Raw genomic sequence first — 20,024 nt, 5'->3', positions numbered from 1 at the left:
GTGGCTGAGCAGGCAATGATCAAGCGGCTGACAGGCAGTGATCACGCTGCTGACAGGCGCTGATCATGCAGCTGAGCAGGCTCTGATCTGCAGCTGAAAGGCACTGATCACTCGGCTGAGCAGGCCCTTATCATGTAACTGAGAAAGCACATATCACATTGCTCAGAAGGGACAGATCACAGGGCTAAGCAGGCACTGATCACGCAGCCGAGCAGGCGCTTATCTCGTGACTGAGAGGCACATATCAAATGGTTCAGTAGGCACTGATCACGTGGCTGAGCAGGCTCTGATCTGCGGCTGAAAGGCACTGATCACGTGGCTGACAGGCGTTGATCACGCAGCTTAGCAGGCAGTGATCACGTGGCTGAACAGGCACAGATGACTCGGCTGAGCTGGCGCTGGTCACACGGCTGACAGACACTGATCACGCGGCTGAACAGGCACTGATCACGAGGCTGAACAGGCACTGATCACACGGCCACAGGCACTGATCACGTGGCTGACAGGCACTGATAACGTGGCTGAGAAGGCAATGATCATGCGACTCACCAGGCACTGATCACATGACTGAGAAGGCACATATCACATTGCTCAGCGGGCACTGATCACGTGCCTGAGAAGGTACTGATCATGTGAGTGCAGGCACTGATCACGTGACTGAGAAAGCCCATGTCACATGGCTCAGCAGGCACAGATCACAGGGCTCAGCAGGCACTGATCACGTGGCTGAGCAGGCACTGATCAGGCAGCTGAGCAGGCGCTGATCATGAGGCTGAGCAGGCGCTGATCATGAGGCTGAGCAGGCGCTGATCAAGCGGCTGACCAGGCACTGATCACGTGGCTGACAGGCACTGATAACGTGGCTGAGCAGGCAATGATCAAGCGGCTGACAGGCACTGATCACCCCGCTGAGCAGGCTCTGATGATGTGGCTGAGCAGGCGCTGATCAAGGGGCTGAGCAGGCACTGGTCACACGGCTGACAGGCACGGATCACGCTGCTGAAAGGCGCTGATCACTCGGCTGAGCAGGCCTTTATCACATAACTGAGAAAGCACATATCACATTGCTCAGATGGGACAGATCACAGGGCTAAGCAGGCACTGATCACGCAGCTGAGCAGGCGCTTATCTCGTGACTGAGAGGCACATATCAAATGGTTCAGCAGGCACAGATCACGTTGCGGAGCAGACACTGATGACGCAGCTGAGCAGGCGCTGATCACGCGGCTGAGCAGGTGCTGATGACGCGTCTGACCAGGCGCTGATCACGCGACAGACCAGGCACTGATCACGTGACTCAGAAGGCACATATCACATTGCTCAGCAGGCACTTATCACAGGGCTAAGCAGGCACTGATCACGTGGCTTATCACGCAGTGATCACGCGGCTGAGCAGGCACTGATCACTTGGCTGAGCCTGTGCTGATCACGCAACTGAGCAGGTGCTGATAACGCGGCTGAGCAGGCGCTGATCAGGCAGCTGAGCAGGCACTGATCACGCGACTGACCAGGTACTGATCACATGACTGAGAAGGCACATATCACATTGCTCAGCAGGTGCTGATCACTCAGCTGAGCAGGCGCTGATCACTGGGCTGAGAAGGCACTGATCACACAGATGAGCAGGCAATGATCACAGGGCAAAGCAGGCACTGATCACGTGGCTGAGCAGGCACTGGTCATGCAGCTGAGCATGCACTGATCATGCGACTGAGCAGGCTCTGATCACGCAGCTGAGGAGGCGCTGATCACTGGGCAGAGCAGGCACTGATCACACGGCTGAGCAGGCACAGATCACGTGGCTGAGCAGGCACTGATCACGCGGCTGACAGGCGCTGATCATGCGGCTGATCAGTACCTGGTCAGTCTCATGATAAGTTCCTGGTCAGCCGCCTGATCAGCGCCTGTCAACCACGAGATCAGTGCCTGCTCAGCCACCGCCTGATCAGTACCTGCTCTGCCCAGTGATCAGTGCCTGCTCTGCCCAGTAAGCCAACTTTTTCACTCTCCACTTTTACTTTAATAAAGAGGCTTTTAGGTTCCTCTTCACTTTCTGCAATAAGGGTGGTGTCATCTGCATATCTGAGGTGATTGATATTTCTCCAGGCAATCTTGATTCCCGCTTGTGTTTCTTCCAGTCCGGCATTTCTCATGATGTACTCTGCATATAAGTTAAATAAGCAGGGTGATGATACACAGCCTGGACGTACTCCTTTTCCTATTTGGAACCAGTCTGTTGTTCCATGTCCAGTTCTAACTGTTACTTCCTGACCTGCATAAAGATTTCTCAAGAGGCAGGTCAGGTGGTCTGGTATTCCCATCTCTTTCAGAATTTCCCACAGTTTACTGTGATCCACACAGTCAAAGGCTTTGGCATAGTCAATGAAGCAGAAGTAGATGCTTCTCTGGAACTCTCTTGCTTTTCCCCTGATCCAGCGGATGTTGGCAATTTGACCTCCGTTTCCTCTGCCTTTTCTAAAACCAGCTTGAACATGAGGAAGTTCATGGTTCATGTATTGCTGAAGCCTGGCTTGGAGAATTTTGAGCATGACTTTACTAGCATGTGAGATGAGTGCAATTGTGTGGTCGTTTGAGCATCTTTGGCATTGCCTTCCTTTGGGATTGGAATGAAAACTGCCCTTTTCTAGTCCTGTGGCCACTGCTGACTTTTCCAAATTTGCTGGCATATTGAGTGTAGCACTTTCACAGCATCATCTTTCAGGATTTGAAATAGCTCAACTGGAATTCTATCACCTCCACTAGCTTTGTTTGTAGTGATGCTTTCTAAGGCCCACTTGACTTCACGTTCCAGGATGTCTGGCTCTAGGTCAGTGATCACACAGTCGTGATTATCTGGGTCGTGAAGACTCTTAGACATGTCTAGACTAAAGTAGTGAAAACAACAATACTAGATATTTAATATTGACTATTTTCCAGTTCACAGGACTCTGACATTCATTTGGGTCAATGTTTTCTAGTATTTCCAACAGTTTGATATGTAAGGGCTACCCTTTCTGGAGACCATTTAAATAAGAACTCAGAACTTGAGCAATATTATCAAAACCCACAAGGCTCACACTGAGACATACATAAATCCAGACAGACAGCCAAGAGATCTTGCAGTTTTCTGCCTGAGATTTAAAATATTTCTTTGAGCCGTTTTCCTGGGGGGTGAGGGGGTGGCTGCGAGGCAGGCTTTGGTAGCAAGCTCATTGTGTGTAATTGCATATGAAAAGAACCAGCTTTCCGGGGTCCAAGACAAAAAGGTTCCTTGGTAACCAATTTTGTCTGGATCTATAGAATATCATGGCCCTCCTAGGTCAGGTTATCTTTCTTTTCTGTAGTCATCGTTTTATCCCTAAATCATAGACAGCTTGGATTGTCTCTGTGGGGTGGATTTACTTGTTCTTGGGTTTCATCTGGCGGCAGTAGGTGAAAGAGGTCCGAGAGCCTCTCCTGGAACCAGGCTTTGGGGTGGGGCTCACTGCGCGCCTATGGTGAAGGAGGGGACCGCACTGGGAGCGCGCCAGGGGCGGGGCAAAACCCCTGCGGCGAAGGCGGCAAAGGAGGAGGGTCGTGTGGTGTCGGGGCAGGGGTGGGGATCCCAGTTATACTCTTGGGGGTTACCACTGCGGCTGGTAATGCACCATGAGCGCGCCAAGGGCGGGGCAAAAATGGGCGGGGCCGGTCGGGGTTCCAATCAGGGCGGGCTGAGGGGTCCCTGTTGTGCTCTAGGCGGTCGCCATTGTGGCTGGGAACTCACGGAGAGCGCGCCAGGGGCAGGGATCGTAGAGTGTCGGGGCGGGGGTGGGGGTCCCAGTTGTGCTCTCGGGGGTTGCCAATGTGGCTGGGAAAGCCCATTTCGTGTGCTCCTGGGTCCCCCTGGATCGGCATCCAGTGGGCGGAGCGGAGGGGTGCGGACCACAGGTAAGGGAACTTGGACTGCGTGGAGCAGGGAACCACATACTCCATTCTCGGGGCTCCTCAAACTGGCAGTCGCAGAAAGGCCTCACCTTTGGGGTCAAGGCCTTTACCGCTTCACCCCTTTGCAGAAAACTCAGAGCTGCGTGATTTTTCCAACAGTGTAGTGTCCGCTGGAAGTCCAAGGGACAGAACCCTGAACTCTGGCCGGCTGGCCCAGCCCTGCTTCTGGCTCTTTGTAGGCCAGGGGACCCTTAACCACCTGCTGGGATGGGAAAGGGAAGGGTCCACCAATTGCACCCTAGAAACTTAGTAGGGTGCATGGATTTAAAAACCCGGTGGCTTCCCAGGCAGAAAAGGGAGGAGGGCACCTTGCTGCACTTTCATGACAGAATCTGTGGTTGTCCTGCTGAGGGGGCCTTTCCATGGGGACCCTGTGCAATAAAAGTTTGGTGTTTTGGAACTGAATAATTAGAGCGTGTAAAAATTTTAAATTATGTTGTGGTTTAATTAAAAAAAAAAAAAAACAAGCTCCAAGATTTTTGGAAATTGAAGTCTAAATATTCAAGGCCTGTTTTCCTTCCACTCTGGCATTCTATGAAGAAATGTGCGTGTTTTTTTTTGTTGTTGTTGTTGTTGTTTTTAAGAAAAGTGTCTGAAAAATGAGGGAAACAGGAAACCCAGAGGTGCCCCTGTAGTTTGGCAAAGGCCTTAGGAGGTCACTTGGAAATGCTGCTGGCTGTGGGGAGGCAGATGGGCACAGAGCTGTGCAGGCTTGTCCTTTGCATGCATGTTCTTGTGTGTGGAATCCAGCTCGGAGCCATCTCCTGACGTGTAAGAATTTCACAGACAAACCTTGAGCTAAGCAGTGCATTTTTTTTCTAAGGAAATCTTTGTCTTAAGCGATGTTAATATCCTATGTATTTCCGCTCGACTCTGGCTTCAGGTCGGTTTCCCCAAAAGGCTCAGAAGCGACTTGAACCAAACAGTATGTTTTCCTCCTACCTTGTTCTCCTAATCCATGTTAAAGAAGCGATGTATTTGCCTGGAAATTTCCCTTTCTTCAAGATCCATGTCAATCAATTTTTGGCCCCGGATGACTCACCTGCTGCCCATGTTATCTCAATGCATGTCATGGGGGAGGGGCCTGGTGCCATTCTCTGAGACACTGCCTTTCTTTCCTTAGCAGGCTGCTAGTGGCTGTATAACATCTGGCTAAAGACCAGCAGGGGGTACTCTTACTCCCCGCCCCACCCCCACCCTGCCGCAAGACTATGTCAGCAGCTTTCTTTATCTCTTTCATCCTTTAATAACACTTGATGACACAAAAGCTCTGAGCGATCAAGTCATATCGAATCTTCATTTCAGATTGAGGATGCATTCCATGGTATTGCCATCTTAAGTCTTTCCATCGCTATGGAGTATCTGTCCATGTATTCAGGATATTTTTCAGCCATGGTGTATAATTTCCAGTGTGCCAGTCTTGTCATCCTCGTTACATCCATGGCAAAGCATTTTATTCATGTTGACATTATTGAAAGGGAATTTTTTTTAATTCCTTTTCAGATTATTATCTGCTAGTGTATACAGATAAAACTGTGTGATCATTCATTTTCATCACTTTGGACAGCTTGATAGTTGTCTTTACTTTCTTTCCTTTCTCGTACTTTAAGATTATCCTGGCACATATATGTACTCCCTCACCCCTAATCTCAGTCATGTGTTCGAAGAACTTCTGTCCTTTTATTTATTTATTTTTTGTAACACTGAATTCGTTTTGACTATGCTGGGTCTTTGTTGCTAGGTGGAAGTTGCTAGGACCTCTGGACTGCAGTCTCCCATCTCTTGTTGACCTCTTGCTGACCTCTCCAGAATCCTGGTTGGTGGGAGCTTGTTAGTTCCTTGTTCCTTACCAGGACCTCCTGTTGTAAGATGACTCCTGCAGGTGTTTTCTCTTCTCTGTTGCCTGGCAAGGGTGGGTGGTCACTGGTTCATTTAACAGAGTGTCTTTTGGTTCTCTGGAAAAAGGTCCTTCTCAGAGTAAATTTATAAAATTGTAAAAGTCAATGTTTGAAATAATGTATATTCCTAATTGGGTAAGTTGGCTTTTTTTGTTGTGTGTTAGAACTCATCACCAGACCAAAGGCCATGTAGATCTTTTGTTGTTTTCTCAAATTGTATAGTTTTTTGAATGGAATTCCAGTGTTAGTTGCAAACTTTGTGCTTCTGTTCATGTCTTTTTTTTTTTTTAATAAACAGTTATTTATTTCTAGTTTATTGATCACTGCTTTACAATATCGGTTTGCTTTGTCATACATCCACACGAATGAACCATAGATGTACGTGTGTCCCCAGCTCTGGAATCTCCCTCCCACATCCCATGCATCCCCACCTCTCTAGGTTATTACAGCGCCTGAGTTTGAGTTCCCTGAGTCCTAACAGCAAATTCCCACTGGTTGTCTATTTACAAATGTTCGTGTACATGCCTCCATGCTGCTCTCTCCATTCATGTCACCCTCTCCCTCTTGTTCCCCACCCTGGTCCGTAAGTCTGTCCACTATGTCTGCGTCTCCAGTGCTGCTATGTGAACAGATTCATCAGACCCATCCTTCTCGATTCCATGTTTTTCTCTTTCTGACTGACTTGCCTGTTTAATACGCTCTCAGTTCATCCCCTTCCTTAGAACGGACTAAAATGTGTTCCATCCAGGCTCTGACTGTTCCTTAGCCGTGTTTTGAGGAGGATCATGGAGCCATTGTGCTCCATTTCAGTTTGGGCTTCCAGCCTTAGTGCTCACAGCAGAGCTGCTTGTGGGAGAGCCCTCTGAGGTCTGTGAGCGCGGGGCTGCCCGCTCTTCTCTGGTGGGAGCTTTGTCTCCTCAGGCCCCTCAGGGCTCGGGCTCCAGGGTCACTGGGCTGCGTCCCAGCTGAGAGGAGCGGGGTTGCCTCAGTGCCCTCCAGCAGGGAGGCGCTGCAAGAGGGGAAAATGAGGACGAAGTAGACGTTTCCTGTGTCCAGCTGAGCGATGACCGGAGGTCCATCTCCGAGCACTTGGGGGGTGGGGGTGGGGGGGAGAGCTCCATGTGCAAATGGCGGGTTTCAGTTCGATTTCTGTTCGATAGCCTAGAGGATGGCCTTCACGGATGTTCTTCCGACTAGGTGGCCAGTTTTCCTGTCCCTGTTTCTTCAGAAGACTGTCCTTTCCTCTTGGCTCGTTCCTGGTTTGATTTTCATGAACTTACCACATCCATGTGGGTTCATTCCTGGGCTCTCTCTTCTCTCCTGGAGTCCATGTGTCTGTGTTCCTGCCAGTTCCTCACTGTGGTGGTTACTACAGGGCCATGCTGCAGTTTGAAGTCGGAGAGGAAGATGCCTCCAGCTGTGTTCTTCTTTCTCAGTCTTCTTGGCCCTTTAAGGTCCTGTTCAATATTAGCAGCCTACTAGTAGGAGTATTTCTGTTTCTGTGAAAAAGGCCATCGCATATCATTTTGTGATTGCAGTCAGTGGGACTTATCACCCCCTGCCCAACTACAAATGCCATCTCGCTCTCCTCCTTTTCTGTCTCGGCCCCAACTATACCTTCCAGTAACATCCAGCATATAATATAACTTGGGGGAGATTCATCCCTCTTTCTGGCAGCACTTCCCATGTAGTTTCACGTGCCAAATGAACTCAGTTTGTTTCATATCTCTCTTTGGGAGGTCTCAGGGGCCCTCTGAAGCATCCCAAAGTTCGCTAGAAGGCAATTATTTAGGCAGGCTTATGCACAGATATCCAAAGCATTTCCAACAGTCAGGTAGGATCACATAAGTCACCGTGACACAATACTTCTCCACTTAGCCAAAGCTAACAAAAGATTTCAAAGGTTAACCTAGAACAGATTACTTAAGAGGTAAAGACACTTAAAATCCATTAGCAAAGGCAGTTCAACATCTCAAGAAAACTTGTGCTAGGCACAAAACTCTTTTCTGGGCGTCCACTTTCCCTACAACCTCCTTATCTCATTCTGTACCCATTCCTGTGCTTCTCCCATCCTGAAACTGCCACCTGTAAGAAAGAACTACTTCGGTTTCCTTCATAAAATGCGATTCCATTCCACATACTTTCTTTTCATAACAAGTCAGACATCTCCCTTCAGCAACCCAGAACTGACTTTTATATTGGCATTCTATAGAATGGTGAACATACGTATCAGTGATAATACCCTGCCCCCGCCCCCCACCCTCCACCCACAAGAACAAAAGAAAACAACACAAAGAAATTGCTTTCTTACACTGAACATGTCAGGTCGGTGCCAGACACTATTCATGGACAGTCAAAAATCTCTTGTTTCTGCGTCCTTTCAGGTCGTGAATGTTTCAGAACTTTAATTTATTTGGAAATGACCTAGCTATTCAATACACTGTCGTCACTTAGTTTAGTACAAGGATAGAAACTCAGGTACGCAAAACACCTGGAGAAACGATTGTAAGTTCAGTTCACTTCAGTTGCTCAGTCGTGTCTGACTCTTTGGGACCCCGTGGCCTGCAGGACGCCAGGCTTCCGTGTCCATCACCAACTCCAGGGGCTTGCTCAAACTCATGTCCATCGAGTCAGTGATGCCATCCAGCCATCTCATCCTCTGTCATCCCCTTCTCCTTCTGCCCCCAATCCCTCCCAGCATCAGAGTCTTTTCCAATGAGTCAACCCTTGGCATGAGGTGGCCAAAGTGCTGGAGTTTCAGCTTCAGCATCATTCCCTCCAAAGAAATCCCAGGGCTGATCACCTTCAGAAAGGACTGGTTGGATCTCCTTGCAGTCCAAGGGACTCGCAAGAGTCTTCTCCAACACCACAGTTCCAAAGCATCAATTCTTCAGTGCCCAGCCTTCTTCACGGTTCAACTCTCACAGCCATCCATGACCATAGGAAAAACCATAGCCTTGACTAGACAGACCTTTGTTGGCAAAGTAATATCTCTGCTTTTGAATATGCTATCTAGGTTGGTCAAAACTTTCCTTCCAAGGAGTAAGCGTCTTTTAATTTCATGGCTGCAGTCACCATCTGCAGTGATTTGGGAGCCCCCCCAAAATAAAGTCTGACACTGTTTCCACTGTTCCCTCATCTATTACCCATGAAGTAATGGCACCGGATGCCATGATCTTTGTTTTCTGAATGTTGAGCTTTAAGCCAACTTTTTCACTCTACACTGTCACTTTCATCAAGAGGCTTTTGAGTTCCTCTTCACTTTCTGCCATAAGAGTGGTGTCATCTGCATATCTGAGGTGATTGATATTTCTCCCGGCAATCTTGATTCCCGCTTGTGTTTCTTCCAGTCCGGCGTTTCTCATGATGTACTCTGCATATAAGTTAAATAAGCAGGGTGATGATATACAGCCTGGATGTACTCCTTTTCCTATTTGGAACCAGTCTGTTGTTCCATGTCCAGTTCTAACTGCTGCTTCCTGACCTGCATAAAGATTTCTCAAGAGGCAGGTCAGGTGGTCTGGTATTCCCATCTCTTTCAGAATTTCCCACAGTTTACTGTGATCCACACAGTCAAAGGCTTTGGCATAGTCAATGAAGCAGAAGTAGATGCTTCTCTGGAACTCTCTTACTTTTTCCCTGATCCAGCGGATGTTGGCAATTTGATCTCAGGTTCCTCTGCCTTTTCTAAAACCAGCTTGAACATGAGGAAGTTCATGGTTCACGTATTGCTGAAGCCTGGCTTGGAGAATTTTGAGCATGACTTTACTAGCATGTGAGATGAGTGCAATTGTGTGGTCGTTTGAGCATTCTTTGGCATTGCCTTCCTTTGGGATTGGAATGAAAACTGCCCTTTTCCAGTCCTGTGGCCACTGCTGACTTTTCCAAATTTGCTGGCTTATTGAGTGTAGCACTTTCACAGCATCATCTTTCAGGATTTGAAATAGCTCAACTGGAATTCCATCACCTCCACTAACTTTGTTTATAGTGATGCTTTCTAAGGCCCACTGGACTTCACATTCCAGGATGTCTGGCTCTAGGTCAGTGATCACATCGTCATGATTATCTGGGTCATGAAGACTCTTAGATATGTCTAGACTAGAGTAGCGAAAACAAAAATACTAGATATTTAATATTGACTATTTTCCAGTTCACGGGACTCTGACATTCATTTGGGTCAAAGTTTTCTTATATTTCCAACAGTTTGATATGTAAGGGCTACCCTTTCTGGAGACCATTTAAATAAGAACTCAGAACTTGAGCAATATTATCAAAACCCACAAGGCTCACACTGAGACATACATAAATCCAGACAGACAGCCAAGAGATCTTGCAGTTTTCTGCCTGAGATTTAAAATATTTCTTTGAGCCGTTTTCCTGGGGAGTGGGGGGTGGCAGCAAGGCAGGCTTTGGTAACAAGCTCATTGTGTGTAATTGCATATGAAAAGAACCAGCTTTCTGGGTTCCAAGAAAAAAAGGTTACTTGGTAACCAATTTTGTCTGGATCTATAGAATATCATGGCCCTCCTAGGTCAGGTCATCTATCCTTTCTGTAGTCATCCTTTTATCCCTAAATCATAGACAGCTTGGATTGTCTCTGTGGGGTGGATTTATTTGTCCTCGGGTATCATCTGGCGGCAGTAGGTGAAATAGGTCTGAGAGCCTCTCCTGGAACCAGGCGTGGGGGCGGGGCTCACCAGAAGCCCGTGGTGCAGGTGGGGACAGCACCGGGAGCGCGCCAGGCGCGGGGCGAACCCCGGGCGGCGAGGGACGGGGGTCGTGTCGTGTCGGGGCGCGGGTGGGGGTCCCAGTTGTGCTCTCGGTTGTCGCCACTGTGGCTGGGAACACACCAAGTGCGCGCCAGGGGCGGACGAACCCGGCCGGCACGAGACGGGGAGGCGGGTCGTGGCAGCGGTGGGTGGGGGTATTTCCCAGTTGTGCTCTCCGGGGTAGCCATTGCGGCAGGGAACGCCCATTTAGTGCGCTCCTGGTTCCCCTGGATCGGCATCCAGTGGGTGGAGCAGAGGGGTGCGGACCATAGGTAAGGGAACTGGGACTGCATGGAGCAGGGAACCACGTATTCAATTCTCGGAGCTGCCCAACCTGGCGGTCGCAGAAAGGCCTCGCCTTTGGGGTCAAGGCCTTTACCGCTCCACCCCTTTGCGCAAAGCTCAGAGCCGCACGGTTTTCCCAAGCAGCCTAGTGTCCGCTGGAAGTCCAAGGGACAGAGGCCTGAACTCTGGCCTGCTGGCCCAGCCCTGCTTCTGGCACTTTGTAGGCCAGTGGGCCCTTGACCACCTGCTGTGATGGGAAAGGGAAGGGTCCACGGATTGCACCCTAGAAACTTAGTAGGTTGCATGGATTTAAAAACGCGGTGGCCGCCCAGGCAGAAAAGAAGGGAGGAGGGCACCTTGCTGCCCTTTCATGGCAGAATCTGTGGCTGTCCAGCTGCATGAGACTTTCCATGGGGACCCTGTGCAATAAAAGTTTGGTGTTTTGGAACTGAATAATTAGAACGTGTAAAAATTTTAAATTATGTGGTGGTGTAATTAAAAAAAAAAAATAAAGCAAATTGAGGTCTAAATATTGAAGGCCTGTTTTCCTTCCACTGTGGCATTATATGAAGAAATGTGTATGCTTTTTTATTTGTTTTTTGTTTTTTCTTTTTTTTAAGAAAAGAGTCTGAAAAATGAGGGAACCAGGAAACCCAGAGGTGCCCCTGTAGTTTGGGGAAGGCCTAAGGAGATCATTTGGAAATTCTGCTGGCTGTGGGGTGGGGCAGATGGGCTGTGCAGGCTTGTCCTTTGCATGCATGTTCTTGTGTGTGGAAATCCAGCTCAGAGCCATCTCCTGATGTTTAACAATTTCCCAGACAAACCTTGAGCTAAGCAATGCATTTTCTCCTAAGGAAATGTTTGTCTTAAGTGATGTTAATATCCTATGTATTTCCGCTAGACTCTGGCTTCAGGTCGGTTTCCCCAAAAGGCTCAGAAGCGACTTGAACAAAACAGTATGTTTTCCTCTTACCTTGTTCTCCTAATCTATGTTAAGGAAATGATATATTTGCCTGGAAATCTGCCTTTCTTCAAGATTCATGTCAATCATTTTTTTGCCCGGGATGACTCACCTGCTGCCCATGTTATCTCAATGCATATCGTGGGTGAGGGGGCCTGGTGCCATGCTCTGAGACATTGCCTTTCTTTCCTTAGCAGAATGCTAGTGGCTGTATAACATCTGGCTAAAGACCAGCAGGGGGTACGCTTACTGCTCCTCACCCCCACCCCGCCGCAAGTCTATGTCAGCAGCTTTCTCTATCTCTTTTATCCTTTAATAACACTTGATGACACAAAAGCTCTGAATGATCAAGTCATATCAAATCTTCATTTCAGATTCAAGATGCATTCCATGGTATTGCCATCTTAAGTCTTTCCATCACTATCGAATATCTGTCCATGTATTCAGCATATTTTTCAGCCATGGAGTAGAATTTCCAGTGTGCCAGTGTTGTCATCCTCGTTACATCCATGGCAAAGCAATTTATTCATGTTGACATTATTGAAAGGGAATTTTTTTAAATTCATTTTCAGATTATTTTCTTCTAGTGTATACAGATAAAACTGTGTAATCATTCATTTTCATCACTTTGGACAGCTTGATAGTTGTCTTTACTTTCTTTCATTTCTCGTACTTTAAGATTATCCTGGCACTTACTGCCTCACCCCTAATCTCAGTCATGTGTTCAAAGAACTTCTGTCCTTTTATTTATTTATTTTTTGTAACACTGAATTCGTTTTGACTATGCTGGGTCTTTGTTGCTAGGTGGAAGTTGCTAGGACCTCTGGACTGCAGTCTCCCATCTCTTGTTGACCTCTTGCTGACCTCTCCAGAATCCTGGTTGGTGGGAGCTTGTTAGTTCCTTGTTCCTTACCAGGACCTCCTGTTGTAAGATGACTCCTGCAGGTGTTTTCTCTTCTCTGTTGCCTGGTAAGGGTGGGTGGTCACTGGTTCATTTAACAGAGTGTCCTTTGGTTCTCTGGAATAAGGTCCTTCTCAGAGTAATTGTAAAAGTCAATGTTTGAAATAATGTATATTCCTAATTAGGTAAGTTGGCTTTTTTGTTGTGTGTTAGAACTCATCACCAGACCAAAGGCCATGTAGATCTTTTGTTGTTTTCTCAAATTGTATAGTTTTTTTAAATGGAACTCCATTGTTAGTTGCAATGTTTGTGCTTCTGTTCATTTCATCTCTCTCTCTTTTTTAAAGTTATTTATTTCTAGTTGATTGATCACTGCTTTACAATATCAGTTTAATTTGTCATACATCCACACGAACGTCCCCTCTTTCTGGAATCTCCGTCCCACATCCCTTCCATCCCCACCTCTCCAGGTTATTTCAGAGTCCCAGTTTGAGTTCCCTGAGTCCTAACAGCAAATTCCCGCTGGTTGTCTATTTACAAATGTTGGCGTCCATGCTGCTCTCTCCATTCATCTCACCCTCTTCCTCTTTTTCACCACTCTTGTCCCTAAGTCTGTCCTCTATGTCTGCATCTCCGGTGCTGCTATGTGAACAGATTCGTCAGACTCATCCTTCTCAATTCCATGTTTTTCTCGTTCTGACTGACTTGCCTGTTTAATACACTCTAGGTTCATCCCCTTCCATAGAACGGACTCAAATGTGTTCCTTTTTAGGGCTGCATTCCATCCAGGCTCTGACTGTTCCTTAGCCGTGTTTTGAGGAGGGTCATGGAGCCATTGTGCTCCATTTCAGTTTGGGCTTCCAGCCTTAGTGCTCACAGCAGAGCTGCTTGTGGGAGAGCCCTCTGAGGTCTGTGAGCCCGGGGCTGCCCGCTCTTCTCTGGCGGGAGCTCTGTCTCCTCAGGCCCCTCAGGGCTCGGGCTCCAGGGTCACGGGGATGCGTCCCAGCTGAGAGGAGCGGGGTTGCCTCAGTGCCTGCCAGCAGGGAGGCGCTGCAAGAGGGGAAAATGAGGACGAAGTAGACGTTTCCTGTGTCCAGCTGAGCGCTGACTGGAGGTCCATCTCAGAGACTCGGGGGTTGGGGCTGGAGTGGAGAGCTCCATGTGCAAATGGCGGGTTTTCAGTTCGATTTCTTTTCGATGGCCTAGAGGATGACCTTCACGGATGTTCTTCCGAGTAGGTGGCCAGTTTTCCTGTCCCTGTTTCTTCAGAAGACTGTCCTTTCCTCTTGGCTCGTTCCTGGTTTGATTTTCATGAACTTACCACATCCATATGTGTTCATTCCTGGGCTCTCTCTTCTCTCCTGGAGTCCCTGTGTCTGTGTTCCTGCCAGTTCCTCACTGTGGCGGTTACTACAGGGCCATGCTGTAGTTTGAAGTCAGAGAGGAGGATGCCTCCAGCTGTGTTCTTCTTTCTCAGTCTTCTTGGCCCCTTAAGGTCCTGTTCAATATTAGCAGCCTACTAGTAGGAGTATTTATTTTTCTGTGAAAAAGAGAATTCAATATCATTTTGTGATTTGAGTCAGTGTATTTGTTGATGGCTTTGTTTGCAATGGACATTTTAATTCCTCATTGTTCCAGTGCCTGAGCGTGGAATAGTTTTCTGGTTATTTGTCTTTTCTTTGGTTTCTTTATCAGTGCTTTCTAGTTTTCTGACTACTGGTCTTTTATGTCCTTGGTTAAGTTTGTTGCTAAATATTTTATTCTTTTGGATGCAATTATAAGTGGGATTTTCTTAATTTTTTTTTTCTGATTGGTATTAGTGTACACAAATGCAAGTGAATTTTGTATATTTATTGGGATTGTAAGTTGTAGTATTTTATATGATTGTCAATTGATCAGAAATTTTTAAACTTTACTGAATGTAGTCTAACAACTTTTTGTGAAGTTATGGGGAAATTTTTATTTATAAAATCTGTTTCTACCGCAGACCCAAGGCATGGTGGTTACTAATAGACTTCCCACAGTACTTCTTCATTCCATTTGGACTCCTTCAAGGGCAGTGGAGCATCACAGCTTTCCTTGAACTTCGCCTGGGTAAGTCTGAACTCTATAGAAAATTTTCATGCCTGTCTCATCTGACTTGTTTGTTTTGAAACATAATTTCCTTTCCGGATAAAATGTACAGAAAACTTCTAACAAACGGAAAAAGTGCTCACATTTGCCACATCATCTAAAACAGTCTATGTGTTTTATCTAAAATGGGTGCATTCTCCTGCAGAACCTGCACATAGTCTCCAAAATCAGGACATCATATGGTTTCTACAGTATAATGTAATCCACAGCCCCACTTCCCTTTCAGTAATTGTTCAATTGTATGAATATAACTTTTCTTCCCTTCTTTTTTTTTTTTTTTTTAAGAATGTTACTGAGATTTTCAGTGATTTGGACAAATTTGATGGATTTAAAGCAGACAGCGAATATGGGATCTGTGTGGCCTTTTCTATATGGATATTTTTCACTAAAGATGGTTTTAATGTTTATTAATGTTGTAAAATGTGTGACTCCTGCATTCTTTTTTTTCTGCACAGTAATTAAAAATAAATAACATGCCATTTACCATTTAGATATTTGTAAGCATGCAGTGTTGTAGTATGAACTACCTTTCCTTGTTTTGCAAACCGGTTTAATAATGTGTACCTTGTGCATGCTTTGAAGAAACTCAAGAAACTGAGTCAGTGACTGAAATGGCCCAAGATATCACCTTAGATACCATCGTCATCTTAAACCAAATCAGGGGCTTCCTGGTGGTCCAGTAGCTAAGATTGGACACTCCCAAAGAAGGAGGCCCAGGTTCAATCCCTGATCTGAGAACTAGATTTCCCATGCCACAACGATATCTGGCTGGCCTCAACGAAGGTCGATCTGGTGCAGCCAAATACAATAAATAAATAAATAAATAAAAATCTATGTTTAATAAAAATAAAACCAAAGGAAATGCAGGGTATGGTTGTTGTACAGATTTACATCTTAGCTTTCCCTATTGATAAAAAAAAAAGTTTCACAAGACTGTCATCCTCCTATCTGGTATATACCGAGGATTCCTTTGAAATGAGATTTCTCTTGTAAATGTGACTCACAGGAGAGCCATCTTGAACTTGGGTTTCAGAGATGAGCATGTGTCCTCTTAAAGAAAAGAAAGTTAATTAGGTCCAACTAATTCTCATGCTGAAGTGGTATATTTTGGGGTAGCATTTGCTCCCCTTCACTTTGGATGTATCCCAATTTGCTTACACAGTCATCGCCTGAAGACATCCTGATATTTGAAAGTTTTTAACTGTTAGAAGTAGAGCTGCTGTGTATAATTGTGTGATATTTTTGTCTGGACACTTTTTCAAAGCTGTTTAGTAAGTGCTAGACGTGTAGTGTTCAGGTCACAGGTGAGCCTTGTTTAGCTGTGGAAAAATCCGGCTAAATTTCTCTGGCAGGTGGGATCTTCCTGGGTAAGGGATCGAACCTGAGTGTCTTGCATCGTCACGCAGATTCTTTACCACTGAGCCACCAGAGAAGCCCCGTGCCCCCTTACCCTTTTTGAGCTTACTGGATCTAATAGGTGTGCAGTGCTACTTCACTGCTGTTTTAGATTGTAATTTCCTAATGATATATGATTTTGAGTATTTTTGATATGCTGATTTACTATCTGTATCTTTTCTTTGGCCAGGCATTCAGATTTATACACTTTTAATGAGGTTGTTTGTTCCAGATATTTTGGTATATTTGGAGTACGATCCTTTATCATATATGTATTTTGTCAATATATTTTTCTGTGGCTTGCGTTTAAGTTTTGTGAATGAGGTTTTTCACAGTTTAAATTTATAATTTTTAAAGTTCATGTTATAATTTTTATGTCCTTTTTTGGATAGACTTTAGTGTTTTGTTTTGGTTAAATTTCATAAGCAAAACTAAGGTACTGTAGATACAGTTTTAAACAAACCTGAGGTATCATAGATACAATTTTGCCTTTTATCTGTTGAGAAGTTTGAGTGAGGTTGGTGTACATTATAAAATTATGTCTACATTCATTTGACTGGATATGGCTTCCAATTATTTTTGGAGATGTCATGAGAAGTCAGTTTCCCCAAGGGAAACTGGGCGGGTTCTGTGAAATATGAACTGTCTTCAATCCCTGGGAATCACTTTCTGCTTCTTCTGGCTTTGGACTTGACTTGTTTGGATATTTCATACTAGTGGAATCACAGAACGTTTCTCCTATTTTGGTCTGGTTTATTTCACTTAATATAATGACCATAAGGTTCGTCCACATTGTGGCATTGTCAGAATTACCGACTTTAAAGGGCCGAATCAGATTCCATTGTGTGTCTACCACAGTTTGTTTATGGAACTGGCTGTCCATGGACACTTAGATTGCCTCCGTTTGTTGGCCAGTGTGAATCACGCTGTTGTGACTATGACTGCAGCAATATGCATTTTTTCAGCCCCTTTTCCAAACCTTTTGGGTACATAGCATGAATTAGAATTGAAATATCTGTTTGTTCCATGTGTTAGTTTTGGAGTAATTTCTGTAGTGTCTTGTGCAGTGGCAGAACCATTTCAGTTTATCTTTTTGTATGGTAGAATACTGTTCAAGCTTTTGAATATACCCTGTGATGCATATTCATTCACCCACCGATGGACACTTGAATGGGTTCTACCTTTGGGCTATTGTGAATAAGGTCGCTATGAATATTTGTGTACCAGTTTTTGTTTGAATTATTAACAACTACATAGTACTATGTATGAAAGAAACCACAAGGACCTACTCTATAGTTTCGGAAACTGTATTGAATATCTTATGATAACGTATAATGGAACAGAATCTCCAAAGGAATATATGAAAAAGACACGATACCCTGATAATTATTGTGCCAACACTATGTATTTCTACACACCACTAAAATATTCACATCCGTAAGTATATTTCACTGCTTGGTTATATAAAAATAGAGAAGTCAAACAGAGAAGAAATAAACTTCCTGTCATTGCTCATCATCATTTATGCACTATTACTATCTGTAACACGCGTTGTATAAATAAGTGCTGGACCTGGAATTGACATTCGTGTAAACCAAGAGATGGTGAAGGTGTAAGGAAGTACAACTTACTGAATTCCTTAACCAAGGATTATGGAACTCTATGTACATGAAGTGAATGAAAGTAAAACGGTTTAGCTGAGCCACATTCTTCCTAGAGTGGTGAGCTTCCACCCCAGCCAATGTTAGCTCACAATTAAATCCTGCAGTCATCTGGCCTCAGTGTGTGCTTCCTGCCATCCAGAAAGAAAAAGTGAGGAAGTCCTGACAAAATCGTTGCTATTTTTCTTTTTTGGATTCGTATTTTACCGCAGGGCTTGGGAAAAAGGGGGCCTAGCCTGTTTTCAGAGTTGCATCCCAAGGCTTGCTCTGGCGTGTTACCTATGTTGACAAACTGCTGATCCTGTTCAACAAAGGACAGTGATCTGCACTGCAGTATCTGTTGCTTGAGCTGGAATAGTAGGCATCCCTTTAAGTGCAGTCCTTCATGCTGAGGCAGGTCTACCTGAAGCAGTAGCATAAGATGAACACATTGATCATATAGACATCGCATTCCATGAATTTGTAAGAATTTTTCAGGTATACCGATCATCATTGGAGGAACTGACTTGTCCCAGTAATAACTGGAGTACCCAGCATAACAACAGTTCTTTGACTAAATAATATGCTTACGGGTACTTCTTCCAGTGTTCTTTCTCCTACTTCGGTCATGAACAGGAGAAGCTGATGGCAGTGGTTCTTGAAATGTGTATCGATTCCTAGGTGGCACAGTCAGTAAATACTCTGCCTACCAGTGCAGGATATGGAAGTGATGTGGGTTTGATCCCTGGGTTGGGAAGATAACAATTCATACACTCGTTTTATGTGAACAAGTTTTACACTCATGAGTGTTTTTCTTCTGTATACAGAATATATAGGTGAACTATAAAGAAAGCTGAGCGCAGAAGAATGGATGCTTTTGAACTGTGGTGTTGGAGAAGACTCTTGAGAGTCCCTTGGGTTGCAAGGAAATCCAACCAGTCCATCCTAAAGGAAATCCGTTCTGGGTGTTCATCGGAAGGACTGATGGTGAAGCTGAAACTCCAGTTTTTGGAGAGCTGACTCATTTGAAAAGACCCTGATGTTGGGGAAGATTGAAGACAGGAGGAGAAGGGGACGACAGCAGATCAGCGACCCAATGGTCACGAGTTTGGGTAAACTCTGGGAGTTGGTGATGGACAGGGAGGTCTGGCATGCTGCGGTTCAATGGGGGTCGCAAAGAGTCGGACACGACCGAGCGACTGAACTGAACTGAACTGAACTGAACAGAAAAACAAATGCTGTTCAAGGACACTGAAAGAACCCTGATGTTGAAAAGCAGATCTGTATTGTGAGCAATGCTTAGAAATCCATGAGTTGACACATAGTATTACGCCTATCATCCTTGTAGTTCCCTCAGTGAAATATGTTGTGAAAAGCTCTTCGTTTGTGGTATAGATTCATGAAGAAGCTAAATAGCATGAATCCTTTACGTTGACAACTGTGAATTTAAATCTCCTGTGAATCCTATGTGACAACCACACATACCAACATGATTTATTAGTATTCTATCAATATTTTTAGTCCTACTGTATTTCAACTAAAAATGTCACTATACAATGGTGCATGAAGTCAAGACATAAAATCAGGGCAAATACAAAATATTCCATCCTTGAGAAAGGGAGCGAAAAAATAATGTGCTTTGTCTATTGCATTTTTATGTATTAGATCCTTAAGTATTTTATTCACCACACCCAACTGAATGGTTCACAAATGTTTCAGAGAGGAAAGGATTATTTCTCTTTAATAATGAGGAATTCAACTGCTCTCAAAGCAAATACCGGACGGTAATCACCATGCAGGACAAAGTTGATTATTCATATTTAGATTACTCATTCGTTAGCTTGCCAAAGGTTCTAGATCTGTTACCACATTTTTTAATATAATATCCGCATGTGAAAGTGAAAGTGGCTCAGTGGTGCCTGACTCTGTGACTCCATGGACTATACAGTCCATGGCATTCTCTAGGCCAGAATACTGGAGTGGTAGCTTGTACCTTCTCCAGGGAAACTTCCGGACCCAGGAATGAAACTGGAGTCTCCTGCATTCAGAAAAATCATG

The 20,024-nt window shown here is 45.2% G+C and overlaps 1 long non-coding RNA gene across 1 annotated transcript; it reads left to right on the top strand.

Annotated features, from left to right (window-relative positions):
* The first annotated feature begins 13,959 nt into the window (after positions 1 to 13,959).
* LOC129653864 (uncharacterized) lies at positions 13,960 to 19,661 on the top strand. The gene is made up of 3 exons (XR_008715248.1): positions 13,960 to 14,032; positions 14,786 to 14,892; positions 18,794 to 19,661. It is a non-coding gene; the product is annotated as an uncharacterized LOC129653864 (long non-coding RNA).
* The last annotated feature ends 363 nt before the right edge of the window (positions 19,662 to 20,024 follow it).

The sequence above is a fragment of the Bubalus kerabau genome, chromosome 5 (assembly GCF_029407905.1).
Source record: "Bubalus kerabau isolate K-KA32 ecotype Philippines breed swamp buffalo chromosome 5, PCC_UOA_SB_1v2, whole genome shotgun sequence".
NCBI lineage: Eukaryota > Metazoa > Chordata > Mammalia > Artiodactyla > Bovidae > Bubalus > Bubalus kerabau.
The sequence above is the reverse complement of the archived record's forward strand: the minus strand, read 5'-3'. Positions and strand labels throughout refer to the sequence as shown.